At 37.8% G+C, this 24,112-nt stretch overlaps 1 long non-coding RNA gene across 1 annotated transcript; it reads left to right on the forward strand.

Moving 5' to 3' along the window:
* Positions 1-847: 847 nt before the first annotated feature.
* LOC107000955 (uncharacterized) lies at positions 848-8,401 on the forward strand. The gene is made up of 3 exons (XR_013400682.1): positions 848-890; positions 4,472-4,542; positions 7,292-8,401. It is a non-coding gene; the product is annotated as an uncharacterized LOC107000955 (long non-coding RNA).
* Positions 8,402-24,112: the final 15,711 nt, after the last annotated feature.

Genomic DNA, 24,112 nt, shown 5'->3' on the forward strand with positions numbered 1-24,112 from the left:
TTCAGGGCATTAAATCATAGCCAAGTTCAGAATCCTCTGGCCTGTTTAACTGAAAACCTTCCAGGTTAATAATTCCAGTCGCTGAAGAAGGGGCTTTAAAAAAAACCTCCCTTGTGCCGGTGCATGGTGGCTCACACCTGTAATCTCAGCACTTTGGGAGGCCAAGGTGGGCAGATCACTTGAGGTCAGGAGTTCGAGACCATTCTGGACAATATGGTCTCTACTAAAAATACAAACCCTGTCTCTACTAAACATGGTCTCTGCTAAAAGTAGAAACCCCATCTCTACTAAAAATACAAAAAATAGGCAGGTGTGGTAGCTCATGCCTGTAATCCCAGTTACTGGGGAGGCTGAGGCAGGAGAATCACTTTCTGAAGCCAGGAGGTGAAGGTTGCAGTAAGCCGAGATAGCACCACTCTACTCCAGCCTGGGTGACAGAGTCAGACTCTGTTTCAAAAATAATAATAATTATAATTATTTTTAAAAAAGAAAAAATTGCAAACCTCCCTTGTAATGAAGACATGCAACTAACGTTCATTAAGAGGTCACATCATTCCGGACACACTCTCTGACTTAAGGGTCACAACAGCCTTATGTGTTAGGTTCCATAACTATTTTCCCCATTTTACAAAAGAGGTAAAGAAATTATAGAGAGGTTAAGTGATTTGTTAATGAAATAGTAAAGCTGAGATTTAAACCCAGCATTCTGAGCCTAAAGTTCTGCACTAGACCTTTACTCTTTCACTAAAGTATTCAAGCCCTATAAAAATGCTGTCAGTGCTTGGAAGGGCAATTTTGAAAGCTGGTCACTATGTCACAATTATATATGTATATGTATATGTGTATGTATATATTTGGCACTCCAGGAGGATGAAGGTGGGTTTATAGAAGTGTGTAAGAGTTAAAAACTGGGGAACGGAGATTACTAACACGCCGATTTCAAAGATGAATTTTCTAACTTAAATCTACTGAAGACTCTATCCTCTGGGGAAGGCATGTTTAAATAAAACCAAGGAAGGTTTTTTTATAGCATGAAGTGATTCCTTTAAATGAAATTAAGTATATAACATGTTGGTCTTGTTCTTTAAGAATAATTTGTTTAAAATTGTCTATAATCAAGAATTTTATAAAACGATTGTATTGATTTTATAATTGATAGACTGGCGTTTACTTTAAAATGTGCCAGTGAGTAAAGTGAGTCTTTACTGGCATTTACACACTAAGTTAAACTGAAAACCAACTTGTTTTTTTCAGCTTGCTTTGCTGTGACTAAAGAGAACTTCTAAGGAAGCCTGTGTCCATAGATTGTCATAATAGCTCGCAACGTTTACTTTCTTTAGATGTGTCAAGTAATTCTAGGGAGTAGACAGTAAATTGGCACATCTTTCCTTTAAGTAGGACTTGTTTGCCTTCAAAGAGGGGAGACATTGCCTCCTCCAAGTAATAGAGGAACGAGAAAACCTTTAAATATAGTCAGATGGAAAATGGTTGAAATGTTTTGTTTTAACATATGCCTTCTGGTATTTTTTATTTTCAAAATTAAAAAAAAATGTGTTTTTCATTTTATTTGTGCTAATTAACGCTCTTCATTTGTTTTCCTTTTGTGGTTTTTGACTTTTTCATTTGATTGAAGAGCCTTTCTTTCAAGGGATTTGTCTGCTCCCTGGTGGTCAGATAAAAAATTGCACCTTCAAGTGTTCAAACGGTTTTTTTTTTTCCCCAGACAACCTTAAAAAAAAAATCTTTCAAATTGGCATTCCGAAGTGTGTTACCTCACATTTTATCAGCAGGTGGATCCTGCATTAAGTTAAATTATTGTTTCCTTAATCCAACTGAGACTCCAAATGTTCCTTTTACTATAACATGTATACAAAGAAATTTCAATATGCTTACTTTCTAGTGTACTCAGCTGTAGTCTGGAAGGTCAGTTGTTAGGGAAAAAGAAGGAGGAAAGCAAGATTAAAAATTATTCCTGGAAATGTGCGAGCAAATGTGCTGCAGTGGAAAGAACAAAGTTTTCTTCTTCCTCTTTGTTTTTTTCTCTTCACACACACACACACACAAACACCCTACAAGGAAAAAGATAAGTTTGCCTAGAAACCTACAAGGAAAAAGATAAGTTTGCCTAGAAACCTACTGCTTCAGTTTTCCTCTCTACTTTTCCCCTTCTGCCTTTTAATTAAGTCTCCAAGCCCATGAAAAATGTATGGACACCTGGCCTGGTGTGTATATCCCAGCACTTTGTGAGGCCTAGGCAGGATGATTGCCTGGTCCAGGAGTTCAAAACAAGCCTGGGCAATATAGTGAGATGCTGTTTCTACAAAGAAAAACTTTAAAATTAGCCAGGTGTGGTAGCCCGTGCCTATATACCCAGTTACTCAGGAGGCTGTAATTGTGTGGTGAAGGATGTATTAATTAATTTGTGGTAATTATTATACAATGTATGTGTATCTCAAATTATCATGTTGTATACATGAATATATACAATTTTCATTTGTCAGTTATACCTTTAAAAAGCTGAGGAGGAAAAGGTAAGGCATTTTAATGTAATCTGTCAAGACTGTTTTCCACTATGATTGGTTTTCCTTCAAACTCCCCCTTAGAATGGCCTTGGGCATTATGACTTTGGAACAAGGAGAAGTTGTGTTGAAGATATTTCCATTTTAATTGTAATTTAGAAAAACAGTTTGAAAAATTTCAATAAAATGATAGATAAATTATAGATTCTTGATGTAGATACATGTGAAAGATATTCTTTTGCCATTTTAAAATGTATTTACTAAAGAACCAAAACTCAAATTCAGATTAATGAAATATGAAAAGAAAAACCACAAGAATAAATGATAAAATCAATAGAAATTACTCTGATAAAAAGAAGTACATTGTAACAACCACAATGAAATCAGATCATGTCCAAAAGAATAACTCATTAAGAGGAAAATATAAGTTTGAATGGGAGTAATGAGTAGGCTCTTGGATTGACAGACAATGCAATCAAAAGGAAGAGTTGCACATACACAAAGTGGAAAAAATGTAAATATCTTGCCAATTTAACAAGAAATACTGACTGAAGAAAACACACAAACTCGTAATACATCCCAACTACAGTGAGGACATCAGTAACAAAGTGTTTTAAAAAATCATCATTTCCAAGAGAATTCACATTAAATTGATAATATTGTGCAAAATTGCCCTCAGAACCTATGACTCATATGAACAGAACTTAATATGCCAGGCACGGTGGCTCATACCTGTAATCCCAGCACTTTGGGATGCCAAGGCAGGCAGATCCTTTGAGCCCAGGAGTTCGAGACCAGCCTGGACAACATGGTGAAACTCTGTTTCTACAAAAAATACAAAAATTAGTGGGGCATTGTGGTGCATGCCTGTAGTCCCAGCTACTTGGGGTGAGGGCCTGAGGTGCGAGCAACGCTTGAGCTTGGGAGGTCAAGGCTGCACTGAGCTGTTATCATGCCACTGCACTCCAGCCGGGCAACAGAGCAGGACTCTGTCTCAAAAACAAACAAAAATCTTGGCAGAGAGTTTCCCAAATTAACCACAATCCTAAAAATTTAATTTGATACCCCAAACAATAAGTAATGAAATTATAATAAATTTTTCTAAACTACCAAATTAAAAAAAATTTTGATCAGTCTAGAGGAAAGACTGAATTATCTTTCTGTTCTCTCTACGGAAAATATTATAAAATCAATGTCATATCAAGAGGCAATTCAGAGTATACAGCAAAAATACACATGTTAGAAAAAAGTATTATGGCATTTTTAAGGTCGTTAATAAGTGCCATTGTGCAGTATTTCTGGATTTTTTTATTTGTCAACTTCTGAAAATTTCGAATTTCTTGTGATTTCTCTTCTCATTCTAAATAAATACATTTACATCTTCATAATTTTTCTTAAAAAACTTATTTTCTGCCTCTCTCCAAATAAGCTTCATGCCCCCAAAACCAAAATCTATTCCTATACACACCTCCACTGTAACTCTTAGCAATTGTGAGTCCCTTCTCAATACTTACAAAGCGTGGTCACAGATATACACATTCACACACACACTGTCAGTTGCCATTCAATCTCATCTAAGAATAAAGTCTGCGTAATGGCTTTGCATTTGATTAACTAAAAGGCCACTCTCTTAACATTCCATCTCCAGGGCGAATGAATGTCTGTATCTCTAATGTAAGAGACCTGCTTACAGCTTTTAAACTTGCTACTCTTCAAGTCTTTACCACAACCATCCTGGAAAGGGGGAAAACAAAAAAACAAAAAAAACAACAAAATCTAAACAACCTAATAGCCTCAGTTTCATCTAAGACCCCTCTTCTCAGTTTTCATTCAATTTACAGTGCTTTCTGGGCTGCACTGAAATGAGATGTTAGTATTTCTCAAGATGTAAGTATTGCTTGTTAAAAATAATAATAATTATAATAATAATAATAATCATCATCATCATCCAGGTGCTGTTAGTACCAGGGACACTGGACAAGAAAGATAAGCAAGCCACTGCTCTCTGATTTCTACATAGCAGGTTTGTATTTTGTGACAAAGGTAGCCTGTATTATTTTCTGTGCCCAGAAATTTCTAATGGGAATATGTATGATAATGACATCTTTCATACTGTGATGTTGAAACTATCTCCACGGAGTTGACAAGAATTGCATGTCGAGTTCTGGACAGAAATATACTTATAATTAAGCATTAATCAGGCTGCACTCTGGCCCACTTCCTTGTTGTTAAAAGTCATGTAACACTATATACTGGCCATTTGCACGCTCATTATTCCATAGATAGAATTTCTGACATTAGGGTCACTGGCTGTTTAAGAATTGATTTGCATGCCCACTGTTCCCATAGGGAGGATGTCTGACATGAGGGTCATAGACTGTTTAAGAAATAATTTGCATCCCCATTGTTCCTACAGACAGGATCTCTGTCATTAGAGTCATAAGGCTTTTGTTTAAGACTTTTGTTAAATTTTGTAAAATTTCTCATTTCTTGTGATTTCTATTCTTATTCTAAATAATTTATATCTTTGCAATCTTTGCAGACTTTACTTCTGCTTCACTCAAGATTGTTTTTCAGATCCCAAATTCCAGCAACCAGTTTGAAGACCCCCATAGAAGAATGAGATCAGCAGAATACACCTCATTCATCCCCCTATCCCATGACTTCACTGTGCATTCTGGCACCAATCAACAATCTCCACACTTCAGTTCACTCCAAAACCCTTAAAAATGTTATCCTCAAATTCTTCAGGGAGATGGATTTGAAGCTCCCTACCATCTCCTTGTTCAGTGACCCTGCAATTAAATCTCTTTCTCTGCTGCAATTCAGTGTCTTGGTGTATTGACCTGCTGTATGCATCAGGCAATGAGCCTATTACAGCTAGAGTAGTCTATCCAATATGAAATAGGAAATAAAATTCTGTTAATGCCATATTGAGTATTTTCCCGGCCTTAAAAGTATATTTGAAATGAGAATTGTAAATCCAAAAGCTTGTTTAAGTACAATAGGCAAATTTTATTGGAACCTATAAATATGACGGACCTCTATTTATTGGCCTGTCCAGTTTCTTTAGAAGGTTGGAAAAAGTAAACCTTTCCCTTAGAGTTTTGTATGCTCCTCTCGGTCCTGAATTAGGTATTTATCTAAATAGTATAGAATTCGTGTTTGTAATTCAGGAGGTAAAGAAGAGTATTAAGGGGACTTGGTTTAGTTTTAGACCTAGGAAATACTACTGCAAGCACTTCGATGTGCTAGATGTCCTGCAGTTGGTGGCTTGTGTTGATACTGGCAATGAACCATATTATTGACTAGTTTTTCTTTGTAGAGGCAATGAGAAGGATTAGCATATTGGCTTAATCAATTTTTAATGAAGGAGATATATCCTAATGACCAAATATTTGATACTGCTGTTGCAGAAGACCAAAATTTAAATTTTTGAAAGGACAGCATTGTTAGGAGAACTACTTTGAGAATTGGATTTTCTGTGTAATCCTTTGTTCCCATCTTCTAATTGTCCCCTGACTTTCTTCTTTAGTCTAGGATATGGATGAATAATTAAACGAAGAAATATTTCAGATTCTTGTGTGTATGGATTTTATACATAGCATTCAAGCACTGCTGATTTATCATGAATCGATTGTATTTTACTTGTGAGCTCAGTCTTTGATCATTTGCTCTTTTGGCTAACTAGCAAGATTAAGTGATTTGTCCTAAATCATGCTCTAAGAATTAAGACTTCATTAATAATGCACTAAGAATTATATACATGCTACAGAAAGCAATCTTAGAGATTCTGTATTTGTCAAGACTCCTGACTGCATGTGACTTAACATGAATCAGTTTATTGGCCCCCTAATGACTACACTGTGGGAATAGTAGAGTGGAGAGATATAGAGATTCTCTTTCTCCACATAAACCAAAGAAATGTAGAATTTAAGACTTTGTGTTTCTAACACTGTAGGAGAGAACCGTTCATTCAGAGCTCTTAATATTTTAGAAACTAGAGATTAATTTAGTAAAAATGACTAGGTCATCAATGTCCTATTTGTTTGAATTGTAAAAAGATGCCTCCAGGCAGAAGGATTGAAAAAAAAAAAACAAACGCTCTCTAGGCAGATGAATTACGAAAGACAAAAGGCATCTCTTTGGGTAAATAAACAATGAAAATCTAAAAAACAAAGCACTCTTTTAAAACGATAAACAACCCAAGTCTAACAAACCAGCCTCCCGTTTACCCTCTTGGCTGGATTTGTGAAAAAAGTACGATCTGCAAAATCATACAATTGATTTTACAGAGTTCATTGGATTTTTCTGATTCTTGAATAAAGTATTACACTGAACGCTTTTTTTGGTGTTGGAGGGTAGTATCTGCCAGGCTCACAATGAAGTCATTAATTTTATTATTACATCTCTCGCACCACCACTTCCCACCCTGGCAACTATAGTGTACCACGTGACCACAAATTCTTGGTCACCGTGGATTGGACACCGGACCTAAGTTGGGCCAATCAGAATTACTTCCAGGCAATTTGCGATTGTCACTGAAAGAAACTGTAATCCTCCTTAGAGGTGCCGCAGTGTGGGCAGCTTCCATGCACAACATGCAACATTTAAAAACCCAGTATAGGCAAAGAAAGAATGAAGCAGACAGAGGGAAGGGTGGAGAGGAGCTACATAGGGCGGAGATGACCCTCTGCTCTTCTGAAGGCCTTTGGGGTCTGATACATACTCCTGTGTCCCAGTTATAAATTCTTCTTTTCTTCTTTACCTAGGTTAAAATGTTGCATTTATAATTCCCATTTCAGAAAGACTGAAAGCCAGAGTTTATTCTATTAGATTCCAAGATATCAAGGAAGAGGAAAAGGGAAGAGTCCCAGGCACTATTAAACCACAGCTACAGTCACTGCCATTTGAAACTTCCCACCAAACAACTTCACTATTCTGATTTACTTTCAACTCCCAGGGTGAGTTAGTATTAGGCGGAAGTACCTATCATCCATGATAATCCACCAGCCCTGGGGATTTAGAAGGGAAAGGATGGAGGTCTCTGTGCTTGAGGCTTGGCTGATAGCTGAGCAGGGCTCCAGCTCACCTTCATCTCACTCCTGTGGATACCTGCACTAGGGGCCTGAGCATTCTTGCAGATCTCTGCAGAGGAGGCTGCCCTTAGGTGTTATTAAGGTGTGAAAGCAGCAAGAAAGAGCAGAATTAAACTGCTTTTCTCTAATGTATCCTTTTACAGCCCAGTGTGTTTTGTCCTAGGCTAGCCTTTTCTTCTCCTTTCACCCTCCACATGCCAGTCCAAGACAGCCTTTCTTCTCACAGGAATTATTGTGTTATTATTTCTTAAATTTTTTTTTCTTTTCGATGGCTTTTCTAGAGGAAACCTAACAGTGTGGGTTTATCAACCATTTTGGCAAGACTCTGAAGTCTACTGAACAGATTTTTAAATAAAAATTATGAACAAAGAAAGTCTAGTAAATTTACTAATAGAAAAACTGACTATGCCTTGTAGGAATTTTTGTATGTGTGTGACATTCCATTGTGTACCTGCCAGAGAAGAAAACAAGTGGGACCTGTTACTCAAGTTGTTCAATTTTAAAGCAGGTCCGTTGTTATGATTGGACTTTATTCACATAAAAGCACTTGCACAAGGATGACATAAAGTGAGGATATAGTAGAGTGATTACATGTAATGGGTGTACTGAAGAGTCTCTACACCTTGGGGTATAAACAATGTTTTGGGTTTTTTTTTGTTTGTTTTTCTCCCATCATTTTCAGCAGTGTTTTCTTGCATTTCTCCTTGCAAGCCTTTTAAACAATATCATCTACAATTTTCTGGTTGCTTATGATTATCAAAATTAAAACCAGTTCCATTTTTTAACACTGCAACATTTTTATATTTGATCTAAAGTTCTTCTTACCCCAAACATACTTAGTCCGTCCTGCTCAGTGTTGCCCATAGAATGTTTTTGGTCTATGAATGATTTGCTAGTGGTCAGAGGCAAATTAAGTATTTAGATATACGTATATTAATTTGACTTTTATGTAACATCCAATCCCATATAAGCACCTTCTTAAACTCCGATGCCCTATCACATGGACCCAGTGGTACTGCTGAGGCTCTCTTCCATACATCCTGATAATCACAGGAAATCGGGATGTAGTGGAGATTTTTTTCCCATCATCTTCCCAAGCACCACATTTCCTTCAAGCTCTGTTGGTACAGAACCTGCAGAAGTCTTCCCTAACTTAGTGTCTTGCTCATGTGTGCCCCCACACCTCGAAGGGCAGATCTCAAAGCTCTCTGAAAAGCCCTCATGACATTCAGCTACAGAAACAATAGCACCTTTGAAGAACTCAAGATTACTGCCGCTCAGCTTCATCTACCTGGGTAGTCAGTTTCCAGAGATGTTTCCTTATAGTCACCTCTTGTCCTGGTTTATTTTTGTTGCTATAAGTGAGTGAATACCTGCTACATCTGGTGAGGGCCTTATTGCTGATGGGGGACTCCCTTTAGAGTCTCCGGGCCTTCAATGTAGGGCATCATATGGTGATGAGCATATGAGGGAGAAGCAAAGTGGCTTTGATAATAGACTCAACTACATGACAAACCATTAATCCATTGACCCACTCATTTATTAATTAATGAATGGATTAACCCATTTGCAAAAGCAGAGTCCACGACCCAATCATCTCTTAAAGGCCTTGCCTCTTAATACTGTTACATTAGGGATTAAGTTTCAACATGAGTTTTGGAGGAGACAAATATTCAAACCATAGCACCCCTACATTTTAAAAAATCACATAAATTTTTTCTTCTTTTTTTTTCCGTAGTTTTATGAGGTACATGAGAAATTTGTTACGTGTAGCTAATGAATACCAATCAAGTCAGGGTATTCAGGGTGCCCATCACCTGAGTACAATACATTTTTGCTTAGTATGATCATTTTACTGTGCTATCACACATTGAATTTATTCCATCTTACCATATTTTTGTACCATTCAACCCACATCTCTTCATCCTACCCCCACCCCCCCAACCCTTCCTAGTCTCTGTTATCTATTTTTCTATTCTCTCCCTCCATGTGTTCAAATTATTTAGCTCCCACATATGAGTGAGAACATACAATTTTTGTGTTTGTGTGTCTGGCTTATTTTACTTAATATAATGTTCTTGAAGCTCATCCATGTTACCACATTTTTTATGGCTGAATAGTATTCCATTTCATATATACATCACATTTTCTTTATCCATTTATTTGCTGATGGTTGATTCAATATCTTTGCTATTGTGAGTAGTGCTGCAATAAACATGCAAGTGGAGGTATCCCTGTGATATATTGATGTATTTCCATTTGGGGAGCCACCCAGTAGTGGAATTGCTGGGTCAAATGGTAATTCTAGGCCTGGCACAGTGGCTCATGCCTATAATCCCAGTACTTTTGGAGGCCGAGGAGGGTGGATCATTTGAGTTCAGGAGTTGGAGACCAGCCTGGCCAACGTGGTGAAACCCTGTTTCTACTAAAACAAAAACAACAGAAAAAATAGCTGGGCATTGTGGTGCAGACCTGTAATCCCAGCTACTCAGGAGGCTGAGGTGGGAAAATCACTTGAACTTGGGAGGTGGAGGTTGCAGTGAGTTGAGATTGTGCTACTGCAGTCCAGCCTGGGCAACAGAGTGAGACTCTGTCTCAAAAAAAAAAAAAAAATGTTATTCTACTTTTAGTTTTTAAAGAAATTTCCATACTGTTTTCCATAGTGGCTCTACTAGTTTACATTCTCACCAACAGCATATAAAAGTTATCTTTTCTACTCATCCTTGCCAACATCTGTTATTTTTGTCTTTTTAATAAAGCCATTCTGACTGGTGTAAGATTATATCTCCTTGTGATGCTGATGTACAATTCTCTGATGATTAATCTTGTAAATTATTCCTAGCTATTGAAAATGGGATTGCCATCTTGATTATTTTTTCATGTACATGTTGGCTGTATGTATGTCTTCTTTGGATAGGTATCTATTCATGCATTTTGCCCACTTTTTAATGGGATTGTTTGTTGTTTTTGTCGTGAGTTGTTCGAGTTCCTTTTATATTCTGGACATTATTCCCTGTCAGATGAACAATTTGCAAATTTTTCTTCCATTCAACAGAGTGTCTCTTCACTGTGTTGATTATTTCTTTTGCTGTGCAGAATCTTTTTAGTTTGATTAAGTCCCATTTATTTATTTTCCTTTTGTTGCCTTGTCTATGAGTTCTTCCTAGATTTTCTTCTAATATTTTATAGTTTCAGGTCTTACACATAAGTCATTAGAACATTTTGAGTCGACTTTTTTTTTTTTTTTTTTTTGACAAAGTTTTGCTCTCTCACCCAGGCTGGAGTGCAATGGTGCAATCTCAGCTTACTGAAGCCTACGCCTCCTAGGTTCAAGTGATTCTCTCACCTCAGCTTCCCGAGTAGTTGTGACTACAGGTGTGCACTACCATGACTGGCTATTTTTTTGTATTTTCACTACAGACGGGGTTTCAGCCTGCTGGCCAGGCTGGTCTCGAACTCCTGACCTCATGATCCACCCATCTCAGCCTCCCAAAGTGCTGGGATTACAGGTGTGAGCTACTGCGCATGGCCAAGTTGAATTTTTTATATGGTAAGAGATGGGGTCAATTTTCATTCTTCTGCCAATTTTCCCAGCAGAATATATTGAAGAGGGTGCCTTTACCCAAAAATAAGTTCTGGTCAGCTTTGTCAAAGATCAATTGACTGTAAATATGGGCTTTATTTCTGGGTTATCTGTTCTGTTCCATTGGTCAATGTGTCTATTGTTACACTAGCATCATACTGTTTTTGTTACTCTAGACTTGTAATATATTTTGAAGTCAGGTAATGTATGATGCCTCCAGCTTTGTTGTTTTTGCCCAGGATTGTCTTTACTATTCAGGCTCTTTCTTGGTTTCAAGTGAATTTTAGAATTGTGTTTTCTAATTCTGTGAAGAATGACCTTGTTATCTTGATAGGGATTGCACTGAATCTGTAGATTGCTTTGGCAATATGGTCATTTTAACAATATTAATTCTTCTGATCTATGAGCATTGGATGTTTTTCCATTTGTTCGTGTCATCTTTATTTATTTATTTTTTTATCAGTATTTTGTAGTTTTTCCTGTAGAGATATTTCATCTCCTTGGTTAAATTTATTTCTGGGTACTTTTTTTTTTTTTTTTGGTAGCTATTGTAAATGGGATTGCTTTCTTGATTTCTTTCTCGGCTAGATCATTATTGGTATATAGAAACACTACTGGTTTTGTGTCCTGCAACATTGTTGAACTCATTTATTAAATCTAAGACATTTTGGTGGGGTCTATAAAAGTTTTTCTAGATGTAAAATTGGAGAGGGACATTTAGACTTCCTTTTTTACAATTTAGATGCCTTCTATTTCTTCCTCTTGCCTGATAGTGCTGGTTAGGCCTTCCAGTACTTTGTTGAATAGGAGTGGTGAAAGTGGACACCCTTATCTTGTAGCAGTTCTTAGAGAAAAGGATTTCAATGATTCTCCAGTTGGTAGGATGGGATGTTCTATATAAACTTTATTATTTGAGGTATGTTCCTTCTACGTATAGTTTGTGAGAGGTTTTTGTTTGTTTGGTTGGTTGGTTTTGGTTTTTGTTTTGATAGGGTCTAATTTTGTCAACTAGGCTGGAATGTGGTGATGTGATCACAACTCACTGCAACCTCTATCTCTCTGCTCAAACAATCCTCCCACCTCAGCCTCCTGAGTAGCTGGAACTATAGGCATGCACTGCCATAACAAGCTACTTTTTTTTTTTTGTACTTTTTTAGGAATGGGGTTTCTTGAATTGGTCTTGAACTTCTCAGTTTAAACAATCTACCTTTCTCAGCCTCCCAAAGTGCTGGGATTCTACTTTTAATTCTTAAAGAAATTTAAAACTGAAGTTTTAAATAAATTTAAAAATTAAAAATAGAATTTTTAAAGAGATTTAAAACTGAAGTTTTAAATAAATTTAAAAACTAAAAGTAGAATCCCAGTACTTTGGGAGGCTGAGAACAAGTGTGACAACTGGTGAGAACTTTTATCATGAAGAAACGTTAAATTTTATAAAATCTTTTTTCTGCATCTATTGAGATGATCATATGATGCATCACATTTACTTATTTGCATATTTTATACTATCCTGTTATAAATCCCAACTAATTGTGTATATTATATTTTTGATGTGCTGTTGGGTTTGGTTTCCTAGTACTTTGTTGAGAATTTTTGCCTTTATGTTCATCAGGGATAGTAGCCTGTAGTTTTCTTTTTTTTTTGGTTGTGTCCTTGTCTGATTTGGGGATCAGGGTATTGCTGGCCTCAAAGAACAAGTTAGGGAGAATTTCCTTCTCTTCGATTTTTTTGTAATAGTTTCAGGAGAATTGATATTAGTTTGTCTTTGGAGGTTGGGTAGAATTCAGCTGTAATCCAACTGGACCTGGGCATTTCTTTATTGGGAGACTTTTTATTACTGATTCAGTCTCAGTACTTGTTATTGATCTGTTTGGGTTTTCTTTTTCTTTCTGATTCAGTATTGGTGGGTTGTATGTTTCCCGGAACTTATCCATTTCCCATATGTTTTCTAGTTTGTCAGAATATAGTTATTCATAATACTCTCTGATGACCTCTCATGTATCTGTGGTATCTGTTGTAATGCCTCCTTTTCCATTTCTGATTTGTTTATTGGGGAGTTTTCTCTTCTTTTCTTGTTTAGTTTGACTAGCAGTTTTTCAGTTTTGTTAATCTTTTCAATGAACTAACTTTTCATTCCACTGATCCTTTGCATTTTTTAAGCCTCTATTTCACTTATGTCTGTTCTGATCTGTGTTACTTCTTTTCTTCTGATAATTTGGGGTTTGGTCAGTTCTTTTCTTTTCTCTTTTTTTTTTCTTGAGACATAGTCTCACACTGTTGCTCAGGCTGGAGTGCAGTGGTGCAATGTTGGCTAACTGCAACCTCTGCCTCCCAGGTTCATGTGATTCTCCTGCCTCAGCCTCCCGAATAGCTGGAATTACAGGGGCCTGCCACCACGCCCAGCTAATTTTTTGTATTCTTAGTAGAGACAGGGTTTCACTATGTTGGCCAGGCTGGGTCTTGAACTCCTGACCTCATGATCTACCCACCTTGGCCTCCCAAAGTTCTAGGATTACAGGTGTGAGCGATTGTGCCCAGCCTGGTTACATCTTCTGTTTCTAACTCCTTGAGGTGCATTGTTAGATTGTTAATTTGTAATCTTTCTGCTTTTTTGATGTAGGCATTTATTGTTATAAACTTTCCTCCTAGCACCTCTTTTACTGTATCACACAGGTTCTGGTATGTTGTGTTTCCATTTTTATTTGTCTCAAGAAATTTTTTGATTTCCATCTTAATTTCTTTATTGACCCAATTGTCATTCAAAAGTATGTTGCTTAATTTTCATATATGTGTATACTTTCCAGAGTTCCTCTTAGTATTAATTTCTGGTTTTATTCCATTGTAGTCTGCGAAGTTACTTGATATGATTTTAATTTTTAAAATTTGTTGAGACTGATTTTGTAGCCTAACATATGGTCTATCCTGGAGAACGTTCCATGTGCCAAAGAAAAGAATGTATATTCTTCAGTTGTTGGATAGAATGTTCTATAAACATCTGTTAGGTCCATTTGGTCTGAAGTTCAGTTTAAATCCAATGTATCTTTGTTGATTTTCTGTCTAGATGCTAACGCTAATGCTGAGAGTGATGTACTGTAGTTTCCCCACTCTAATTATATTCCAGTCTCTCTCTCTCTTTAGAGCTAGTAATATTTGCTTTATGAATCTGGGTGATCCAGTGTTAACCCCACTAAATTTTTCTGATAGTTTATCTTTAAGCTCCTCTCCTTCACATGACTTGGGCTGGACAAGAGTGAAGGTGGAGATAGAAAAACCTCTCCCAAAAACATCATTTCTTACACATTTATTTCTCTGTTGATCTGATATATGGAAGAGGGATGGTGCTTTGAATTGAATGAGCCCAATGCTATTATTTTTAGATAGTATAGGGATGATATGGCTTGATTCTGTGTCTCCACCAAAATCTTACCTCAAATTGTAATCCCCATAATCCGTACTTGTCAAGGACAGGTCCAGGTGGAGGTAATTGGATCATGGGGGTAGTTTCTTCCACGCTGTTCTCATGATAGTGAGTGAGTTCTTGTGAGATCTGATGGTTTTATAAGCATCTGGCATTTCCCCTGCACATACTTATTCTGCCCTGCTGCCCTGTGAAGAAGGTGCCTGCTTCTCCTTTGCCTTCTGCCATGATTGTAAGTTTCCTGAGGCCTCCCCAGCAATGTGTAACTATGAGTCAACTAAACCTCTTCCCTTTGGCAATTACCCAGTCTCAAGTATTTCTTTCTAGCAGAGTGAGAATGGACTAATACAATGGCTTTCTTTAGAGTATGGGAATACATGGTTAATTTCTATTTTGTCTTCAAATCTTAGCTATAATTCTGGCTCAATAAAAACATATTACTCTCATATATGAACATGAGATCTTATAACATATAATATCATATTATATTTGCCTCAGTAGATTGCATTTGGATTGAAAGAAAAAAGTTAAAACTATCCTATTAGTTGTCATATTGTTCATAGGCAGCTGGGAACCCAAGCAGTGACTATGCTGGGTAACTTAACTTCTAATGAGAAGCAACAGCCCAGGATGCAGGGAATTCCTAAGTTTGTACCCAGCTAGGTTTCCTTTACTATTAGTAAGCCCTGCCTAGACTTTCATATGCAAGTAGTCTGTTTCTCTGAAATAAAGGATGTCACAATAATTAAAATCTGTTAATATATGTGAAGTTCTTAAAACAGTACTTGACGCATAGTAAGTACAAATATACTGAATTCTTATCATTGTATGTTGCTTCAACATCCATTTTGAATATAAATGGTTTAACTTTCCATATTCAATGAGTCAATAGGTTTGACTTTCTCATACAAGAGGCAGAGCTTAGTCACTCTTGACAGAGTTTTCAGTTTTTCAAGGTGTTTCATTCAGATATCTGTCTCATTAACTGCCTCCTGGTGACTACTTCCCTATGAGTTAGTTACATTCAACCTACTTTACTTGCTCCACCCACTCCCACATGCAGCATATACTTTGTAGGTAGTCCACAGAGGCCACCTCTCAGTCACTGGAGGTCTGCATCAAACTCTTGCCCACTTGCTCTTAAACCCACTAGTTATAACTCCCCACCAGAAATCCACCTAGGAAATGACCTGGACCCCAATAAAGGCTTTGACTCTCAGGTCTCTCACACTCTCTCTCTCTCTCTCTTGCTCCCCACTTGACAGTTGAGTGTGTGTGTCCTGGACTCTCTCCTTCCTGTTGGTCCTGAAAAGTGTGCTGCGCTCTTCTCTCTAGGGTATATGTAAGTAACAAAACTGCTTCTATTATTCCATGTGATATGGTTTGGCTCTGTCCCTATCCAAATTTCATCTTGACTTGTAGCTCCTACAATTCCCACATGTGGTGGGAGGGACCCAGTGGGAGGTAATTGAATCTTGGGGGTGGATTTTTCCTGTGCTGTTCTCGTGATAGTGAATAAGTCTTACGAGATCTGATGGTTTTTAAAAAGGGGAGTTTCCCTGCACAAGCTCTCTCTTTGCCTGCTGCCATCCATGTAAGGTATGACTTGTTCCTCCTTGCCTTCCTCCATGATTGTGAGGGCTCCCATCCATGTGGAACTGTGAGTCCATTAAACATCTATCCTGTATAAGTTACCCAGTCTCGGGTATGTCTTTATTAGCAGTGTGAAAACGGACTAATATACCATGTGTTTTGTTGTGGTGCCTCTTCTGCATCTCACATGGCCAAAACACCCGAACCTAACCTTTTTTCCCAGTCAGGGCTCTCCTACAGAGTGGCTATCTTGCTAGGAATAAACTATTCACAGGTCTGAGAGTCACAAGGGCATCTGCCAGTATAAACAAGTTTCCTGTGAGAAGAACACCTGGTCATGGGTCAGACACTTTAGCATTAAGCTGTAAGACAAAATAAAGAAGTATTCTGACAAAAGATAAAGGTCAGGATAAAAATAAAATTAGAGAAAAAAAATACAACAACTCGATAAATGTTAGCTGTTAAGTATAGCTTTGTCTACCTAAAATACTTTTCTAATTATCTTATTTCAGTAAAATACTGCTGTAGATTGCAAAAGTGGCCCAATTTCCTGTTCTTCTGTGTATAAATACCTTTTACAATGATCAAGACGTAGAGACTTTTCCCCCAATTGCTGACTCTGGGCTGGACTTGTGACTTGGTTTAGCCAATAAAATGTGATAGAAATGATATTTTACCAGTCTGAGCTTAACTCTCAGAAGGTCTTGTGGACTTTTGGTCTCTCTTGAGATTTTTTCCTCTATTATGAGAACAAGCCCAAACTAGCCTACTGAGGGTAATAGACCATGGGGAAGAAAGCTGAGTCACTTCAATTGGAAGTCAGCCAACCCCAGAAACAGAGCTGCTCAGCTGATGGGTAATTGATTACAATCACATGAGGAAGCCCAGCCAGTCAAGCCCAGAACAGCCCAGCTGATCTCAGCCTAATTTTGTGACTTTCAGGATGAATAACAAAATAAATGATTCTTATTTTAAGCCAAACTTTTGGAGAGCAATCTTCCTCTTGTCAATGTCTATCTCAGTGCTATTTCAGACTCCTTTCGTACTGTCAAATCTCACTCAACTTTTAGCATCTATTTCAATTGGCATCTCTTCCAAGATTTTTCTAATTTCCTCAAGTGATGCGTTATCTCCCCTATAATTGAACCCCATTTTGATATTTGTGTCCCTTTTTAGTTTTTTTCTTAACTTGTTTTCTATTAGAGGTGTTAGTGTCCTACTCATCTTGCTTTTCCTACAGCTAGTAAGTGAACATCCAGGAGGTACAAGGATATATCCCAGACCTGGCCAGTCATGCTACCATTTCCTGTAATAATCTCCTTAAGAAGTGAGCACCAGACCCAAGTCATTCAGAGACTACCTGTAAGATAGTCTGAGGGAAAGAGTCTGGTTTTTCTTTCTTTTTTTTTTTTTTTTGAGACGGAGTCTCGCTCTGTTGCCCGGGCTGGAGTGCAGTGGCCGGATCTCAGCTCACTGCAAGCTCCGCCTCCCGGGTTTACGCCATTCTCCTGCCTCAGCCTCCCGAGTAGCTGGGATTACAGACGCCCGCCACCTCGCCCGGCTAGTTTTTTGTATTTTTTAGTAGAGACGGGGTTTCACCGTGTTCGCCAGGATGGTCTCGATCTCCTGACCTCGTGATCTGCCCGTCTCGGCCTCCCAAAGTGCTGGGATTACAGACTTGAGCCACCGCGCCCGGCCTGGTTTTTCTTTTAGATGAAGAACTATAAGAATGGAATAGAGACTAGGAGAGGAACATCCAAAGGAGAGAAAATGACTGCAGTGGGAGAGAACAAGAGCTACGATCAAAAAGAGGAGAGACAAGCAGCACCGAGGAAGACAGAGGGGTAGGAAGAGGTGAGAATTCTGTCAACACTGAGATACTGAGACCTGGATCTGTCCTGCTTTGGAAGTAATTGATTCTCTCTTCTTTTTTTTTTTTTTTCTTGTCAAGCTCAAGTGAGTTGTGTTTTGGTTAACTGCAAAAAGAAAAGAATCCTAAGCATCTTGTGAACTGAGGCAGGCTAATATGAACGATTCTCCAGTGCTAGATCACCTATAGATATGTTGACCACATAATGTGTTGTCTATATTGGGACACTTCTGAGAGCAAAAGGGGTGCTAGTAATAATTATTCTGAAAAACTTAGTGCTAAATGAGACTGTCTCTTTGGGTTTCCCAGAAAAAAAAAAAATCAGAAAAGCTGGATCTGCAAAGCTGAGAACTAGACGCTGTATTGTGTTACAAAAATCCAGGTCTAGACCTTCTATGGGTCCCCTTCTCTGTAGTAACCAGTCAGCCTCTCACTCTTACAACCCTATTATGTACGAAAATACAGCTAATAAACAAAAACTCACAGGAAGAAAAGATTCATGGAACAGGTAGCAATTAAACTCTTCGGAATTATGTTGTTTGTGTGGGATAGTTCTTGAATTTGTGATTGTAATCACTATAACTTAAAGGATGAAAAAATTAGGTATTAGTTCTCATGTATGAGAATTTTCCTTCAAGATATTATGTTTTCTATCCTTGGTGTGGGGGAGGTGGGAGAAGGAGCAAATTAATACAATGTTTAAGTTAGTTGTTGAATATGTATGGTATATAAAGGTTAAAACTCAGATAAAACTTTGTGTTAGCAACACAGATGAACGCAATGTGGGCTAAAGCTGAAGAAATGTTTTGATTTCGATGATCACTTTTTATCTTCCTTGATAGGCTGTAGCTGAGACAACAGTAATTAGTCTCACAATCTCCTGTCCCTAATATGATGGCTTAGGGACAGAGGAAAACTAATGTAGTGTAAGTGGGGCTTGTGTTGTGATGGGCAGTGGCAATAGGCAGGACCAATAATACAGACTTAGGCATATGGAAGTGGTATTATTGTGCCCACCTTGCTAATTTAAAACTCACTTCACACCATGGAATTCTCCCATGGAATAAGCAACCAAATATGTATCTATAGTAAAGTCATTTGGTGGGGGGATTGAGTATTTAATATTAATATGGTTAATATTTACATTAACCTCTACATTCATCCTGAGGATAAGAATAAGATCAGAACAACCAGGGAATAAGAGATAAGGATGACCACTTTTATCTTTACATTCTTTATCTCCTCTTTGTAAAATAATAATAAGAATAATAATAATTAAGGCTCTTTTCTTTTTTAAAAGTGTGTGGTATTGAGTTCTCAAGCCAGATGAACTTTGTGAGTGAGCTATAGAGAACTGAGATAGACCCAAAATAATCCAGCAGCCAGTCTATAAAGTTGATAGGTGAAAGAAAATTCCTTTTAAGTAACATTAAGCACCCACTTGGTAGGTAATTACTACGGAAGAAATTAAAATGACTGACAAAGACACAAATGTGTCCACTACAAGACAAGCTAAGAAAAATGCTAAAGAGGGGTTACAAATAACAAATATCACAAGTGGGGTTTGATGATGGAATAGATAACGTAAGGTTTGAAAAAAATTAGAAAAATCTTCTTAGAAGAGAAGCTATTTGAAATGGGCCTTTTATGTTGGGGATTTTTTTCTGAGGAATCAAAGAGCTGTTTCAGGAATAATCAAAATCTAAGAAGAAAGAAAGTTTAGGACAGTTTCCAGGAATAGATAGTGGTCAATTTGGACTGCAAGATTAATAAGGCTAGAAAAGCAGTGTCATTTAGTAGAGAAACACACATTTCAAACCATACTACTCCCTAATGTTAGTTAGCATGTTAGCTTATCACTGAACTTTGCCCAGTCCCTCATCCCCTCATCATACACACACACACACCCCCACCCCCACATTCTAAGCAAATACTTTGAAATTGGTGGGTCATAATCTGATGTAGTCATGGTAGATATCTTGTACCACAGAGCTGTGCTAGTTGTTAAGTGTAGCCTAAAGCTGCCTCCTTATATATTTAAAATTCAGCCTAAAGATTTCTGCATACACAGTGAACTGTAACCTAACCTAAATCGACATGTAACCACACTGTAACCTACTCTTACGGCAATCATCAAGTTCCATCTATTAAAACCATGTTCAAATAGGGTAAATGCTGAGCTGTATACAATCTGGCTGTTCCTGCACCTCACTTCCATTTTCTGCATGTCATTTTCCTTGTTCTGCTCCTAAATCTCCTTCTATCACACAGTTGTGCTGGAGTCTCTCTACGCCTACTTTTGCTTGGGAGGCTGCTCAATTCCTGAAATATTCTTTGTTCGATTAAACTCTATCAAATTTGATTTGTCTAAGGATTTTTTTCTTTTTACAGATGGTGTCAGAAGTGGGATCCAAAGAAAAGCTTCCAGTGACCCCCAGGAGCACTGAGTGACCAAGCAAGGTACCTGTTGGGCCCATTGTGTCCACTGTTTTCTTGTAGAAACTGGGGATTATTGGTTAGTTCTCCCTTGAATTCTGAAGCCCCACAGATTTGTGTTTTGAGGCTTTCTGAGTTTGAGTAAATTTCTGATCCAAACTGGGTTGGAAGTTGCAATATAAATTGGGCTGGGCCCAGAATCAGATTAGCTCTTTTAATTAACTGAATTGGATCTAGTTAGAGGCCTTAGGTGTCTGACTGGGTCAGAGAGAAACTAGGATTAAATGGTTATACTATAGGGGATGCAAACTTCAGCTTTCATAAATTGACAGAGATTTTGTTTATTTTTCCTGGGCATTTGGGTATGGAAAAATTATGGTTAAATTGATCAAGGAGATCTGAGAGTCAAAGCCAAGATTCAGAGTAAAAATGGGATCCTTAATTTCTTAAGATCTGAGTAGTCTACCTTCTAGCTATGCCTACATTTACACGTAAAAAGTATTAGGCCCCAGAAGCAGCAAATGGTTATAGAAATGTCAAAATCTTACTAAAGAGAGTTTAAAATTAGAGTGGAACATTCCAAGTGAACAACATTGCACTTTAAGAAGTGCATTTGAAAGTGAGAGCCCCCTAATTAGTCTCATCCATGGAGGATTAAAAAAACAAACAAACAAACAAAAAAACAAAAAAAGACTTTTGCTTAAAGGCAAATAAAAAGCTAAAACAACTAATTGATAAGAAAAATGGAAACTGCTAACATTTTGGCTTAGTTACTGTGATGGTTAATACTGAGATGGTTAATACTTGATTGGATTGATCCTGGGTATGTCTGTGAGGGTGTTGCCAAAGAAAATTAACATTTGAGTTAGTGAGCTGGGAAAGGCAGACCCACCCTTAATCTGGGTGGGCACCATTTAATCAGCTGCCAGAATGACTAGAATATAATGCAGGCAGAAACAACAAACAACAAACAAACAAACAAACAAAAAAAAGTGAAAAGACTAGACTGGCCTAGCCTCCCAGCCTACATCTTTCTCCCATGCTGGACCCTTCCTGCCCTTGAACATTGGACTACAAGTTCTTCAGTTTTGGGGACTCAAACTGGCTTTCCTTGCTCCTCAGGTGGCCTATTGTGGGCCTTGTAATCATGTGAATTAATACTTAATAAACTCTCATACACACTCATACACACAGACACACACACACGCACGCACACACACGTATTCTATGAGTTCTGTCCCTCTGGAGAACCCTGACTAATGCAGTTACTATTCCATCCCAAAGGTGAAAAGAAAGCTATCCTAGATAAAGTCTTTACAAAAGGAAGATACTCAGTAAAGTAGGTTTGCTTCTTTTTCAGATCTATCCATACTGAGTTCAGGTATAGAGAATGCTTTCTTTGTCCTATTCCTTAATGTACTCCACCCTGAACTCAGTAATTTTAGCTAAGAAAGAGTAGCTAAATTAAAAAGACCATCTATCAAACTAAAATACACCCACCTGGCACTTAACCAGCTGTCTTGAAAGACATTCATAAAAGCAATTTACATCTATAAAGGAAATCTCCATTTGTAAGAGCTCTGTCTATGTACATTAGAAACTCTTAAACATTGTTTTAGGTATGACAAGTCACACCTTTGTTTAAGGTGCTTTTCTCACATCTTGACTTAACTGAACTTTTACTTACACCAGTTTTTCCTTGGTTTGAGCAAATGATACAATATGTAGGCCTAAAGTTTTAGCTCTGTGCTTTTGAAATACAAATCTTGTTTCACGTAAGAATTGTGCCTTTAGACACACCAATTTGTTGCCTACTTAACAATTGCTTAGAACAATGAAACAGTTAATTGGAAGATTGATAGGCTGAAGGGGGGAAATCCACTTAGAGTTTGGCAAATGAGAATCCTTTATAAAATCTGTAAGATCTGCTTCTGTCTGTGTTTGTATGTCCATATACATTATGTGTATGTGATAATATTTTGGGAAAAAAAGCTAGTTTTAAAAATTGTTGGTAAAATAGGAATGGCTTCAAAATTATCAGTTAAATATAATTCAGTACTTGCTTGATTTGACTGTAAGTTTGTTTTTGGTTGAACCTCTGGATTTGAGAGTCTGGGTAGGTGGCCACGGTGAGGCATGGCAACATGTTCTCAGTACCTAGACCAGCAGCTACAAGACAGAGGCAGGCCCAATATGGACCCTTCTTGTCTCAGCTTTGCCTCCTGGCTATTCTGTGAGGGGTTCCATCCTCCAAGCATTTTCTCCCTGGCTGTGTCTTTTACCCTGACCTCAATACCTGGTATATAAATACAGGACTCAGGCCCTGCTTTTCATAGTCCTCTTGGGTGCCACATGGCTATTTGGAACCCAGGGTGACTGGGAAAGACATTAGGTAGGGTATTTATGCCATAGTTTCAAAATTATTTTCAGGAATTTGAAATTTTAAAGTCGACTTTTGTTAAATTAATAGTCATAAAATGCCTGAGTCATTTTTAAACAAGGTAAAATCCTGAAATATTAGTTATCAGGCATGAGTTTAAGTCCATATACCTTGACATATTATTTTTATGTGGTATAGAAAAGCTAAATATACTTAGATCTGTTAACAATAATTTAGGAAAATGTCTGTCTAAAAATTATAAACTTGTTTTTATCTATAAATACTGATATAAATCAGTTCAAAATTTCTTCCTAATATTTTTGTTTCTTTTTACTCTTTTTTTCTCTAAACTTCTCTTCTCACTTCATTTCATTCATTCGATCTTCAATCACTGATAGCTTTTCTTCCAGTTGATTGAATCGGCTACTGAAGCCTGTGCATTCATCACGTAGTTCTCGTGCCATGGTTTTCAGTTCCATCAGGTCATTTAAGGACTTATCTACACTGGTTATTCTAGTTAGCCATTCATCTAATCTTTTTTCAAGGTTTTTAGCTTCTTTGCGATGGGTTCAAACTTCCTCCATTAGCTCAGAGATGTTTGATCATCTGAAGCCTTCTTCTCTCAACTCGTCAAAGTAATTCTCCTTCCAGCTTTGTTCCATTGCTGGTGAGGAGCTGTGTTCCTTTGGAGGGGGAGAGGCACTCTGATTTTTAGAATTTTCAGCTTTTCTGCTCTGTTTTTTCACCATCTTTGTGGTTTTATCTGCCTTTGGTCTTTGATGATGGTGATGTACAGATGGGGTTTTGGTGTGGATGTCCTTTCTGTTTGTTAGTTTTCCTTCTAACAGTCAGGACCCTCAGCTGCAGGTCTGTTGGACTTTGCTGGAGGTCCACTCCAGACACTGTTTGCCTGGGTATCAGCAGTGGAGGCTGCAGAACAGTGAATATTGCTGAACAGCAAGTGTTGCTGCCTGATCATTCCTCTGGAAGCTTTGTCTCAGAGGGGTACCTGGCCATGTGAGGTGTCAGTCTGCCCCTACTGGGGGGTGCCTCCCAGTTAGGCTACTTGGGGGTCAGGGACCCACTTGAGGAGGCAGTCTGTCCATTCTCAGATCTCAAATTCCATGCTGAGAGAACCACTACTCTCTTCAAAGCTGTCAGACAGGGACATTTAAGTCTGCAGAGGTTTTTGCTGCCTTTTATTCAGCTATGCC

The sequence above is a fragment of the Macaca mulatta genome, chromosome 11 (genome assembly GCF_049350105.2).
Source record: "Macaca mulatta isolate MMU2019108-1 chromosome 11, T2T-MMU8v2.0, whole genome shotgun sequence".
In the NCBI taxonomy this organism is placed as follows: Eukaryota; Metazoa; Chordata; class Mammalia; order Primates; family Cercopithecidae; genus Macaca; species Macaca mulatta.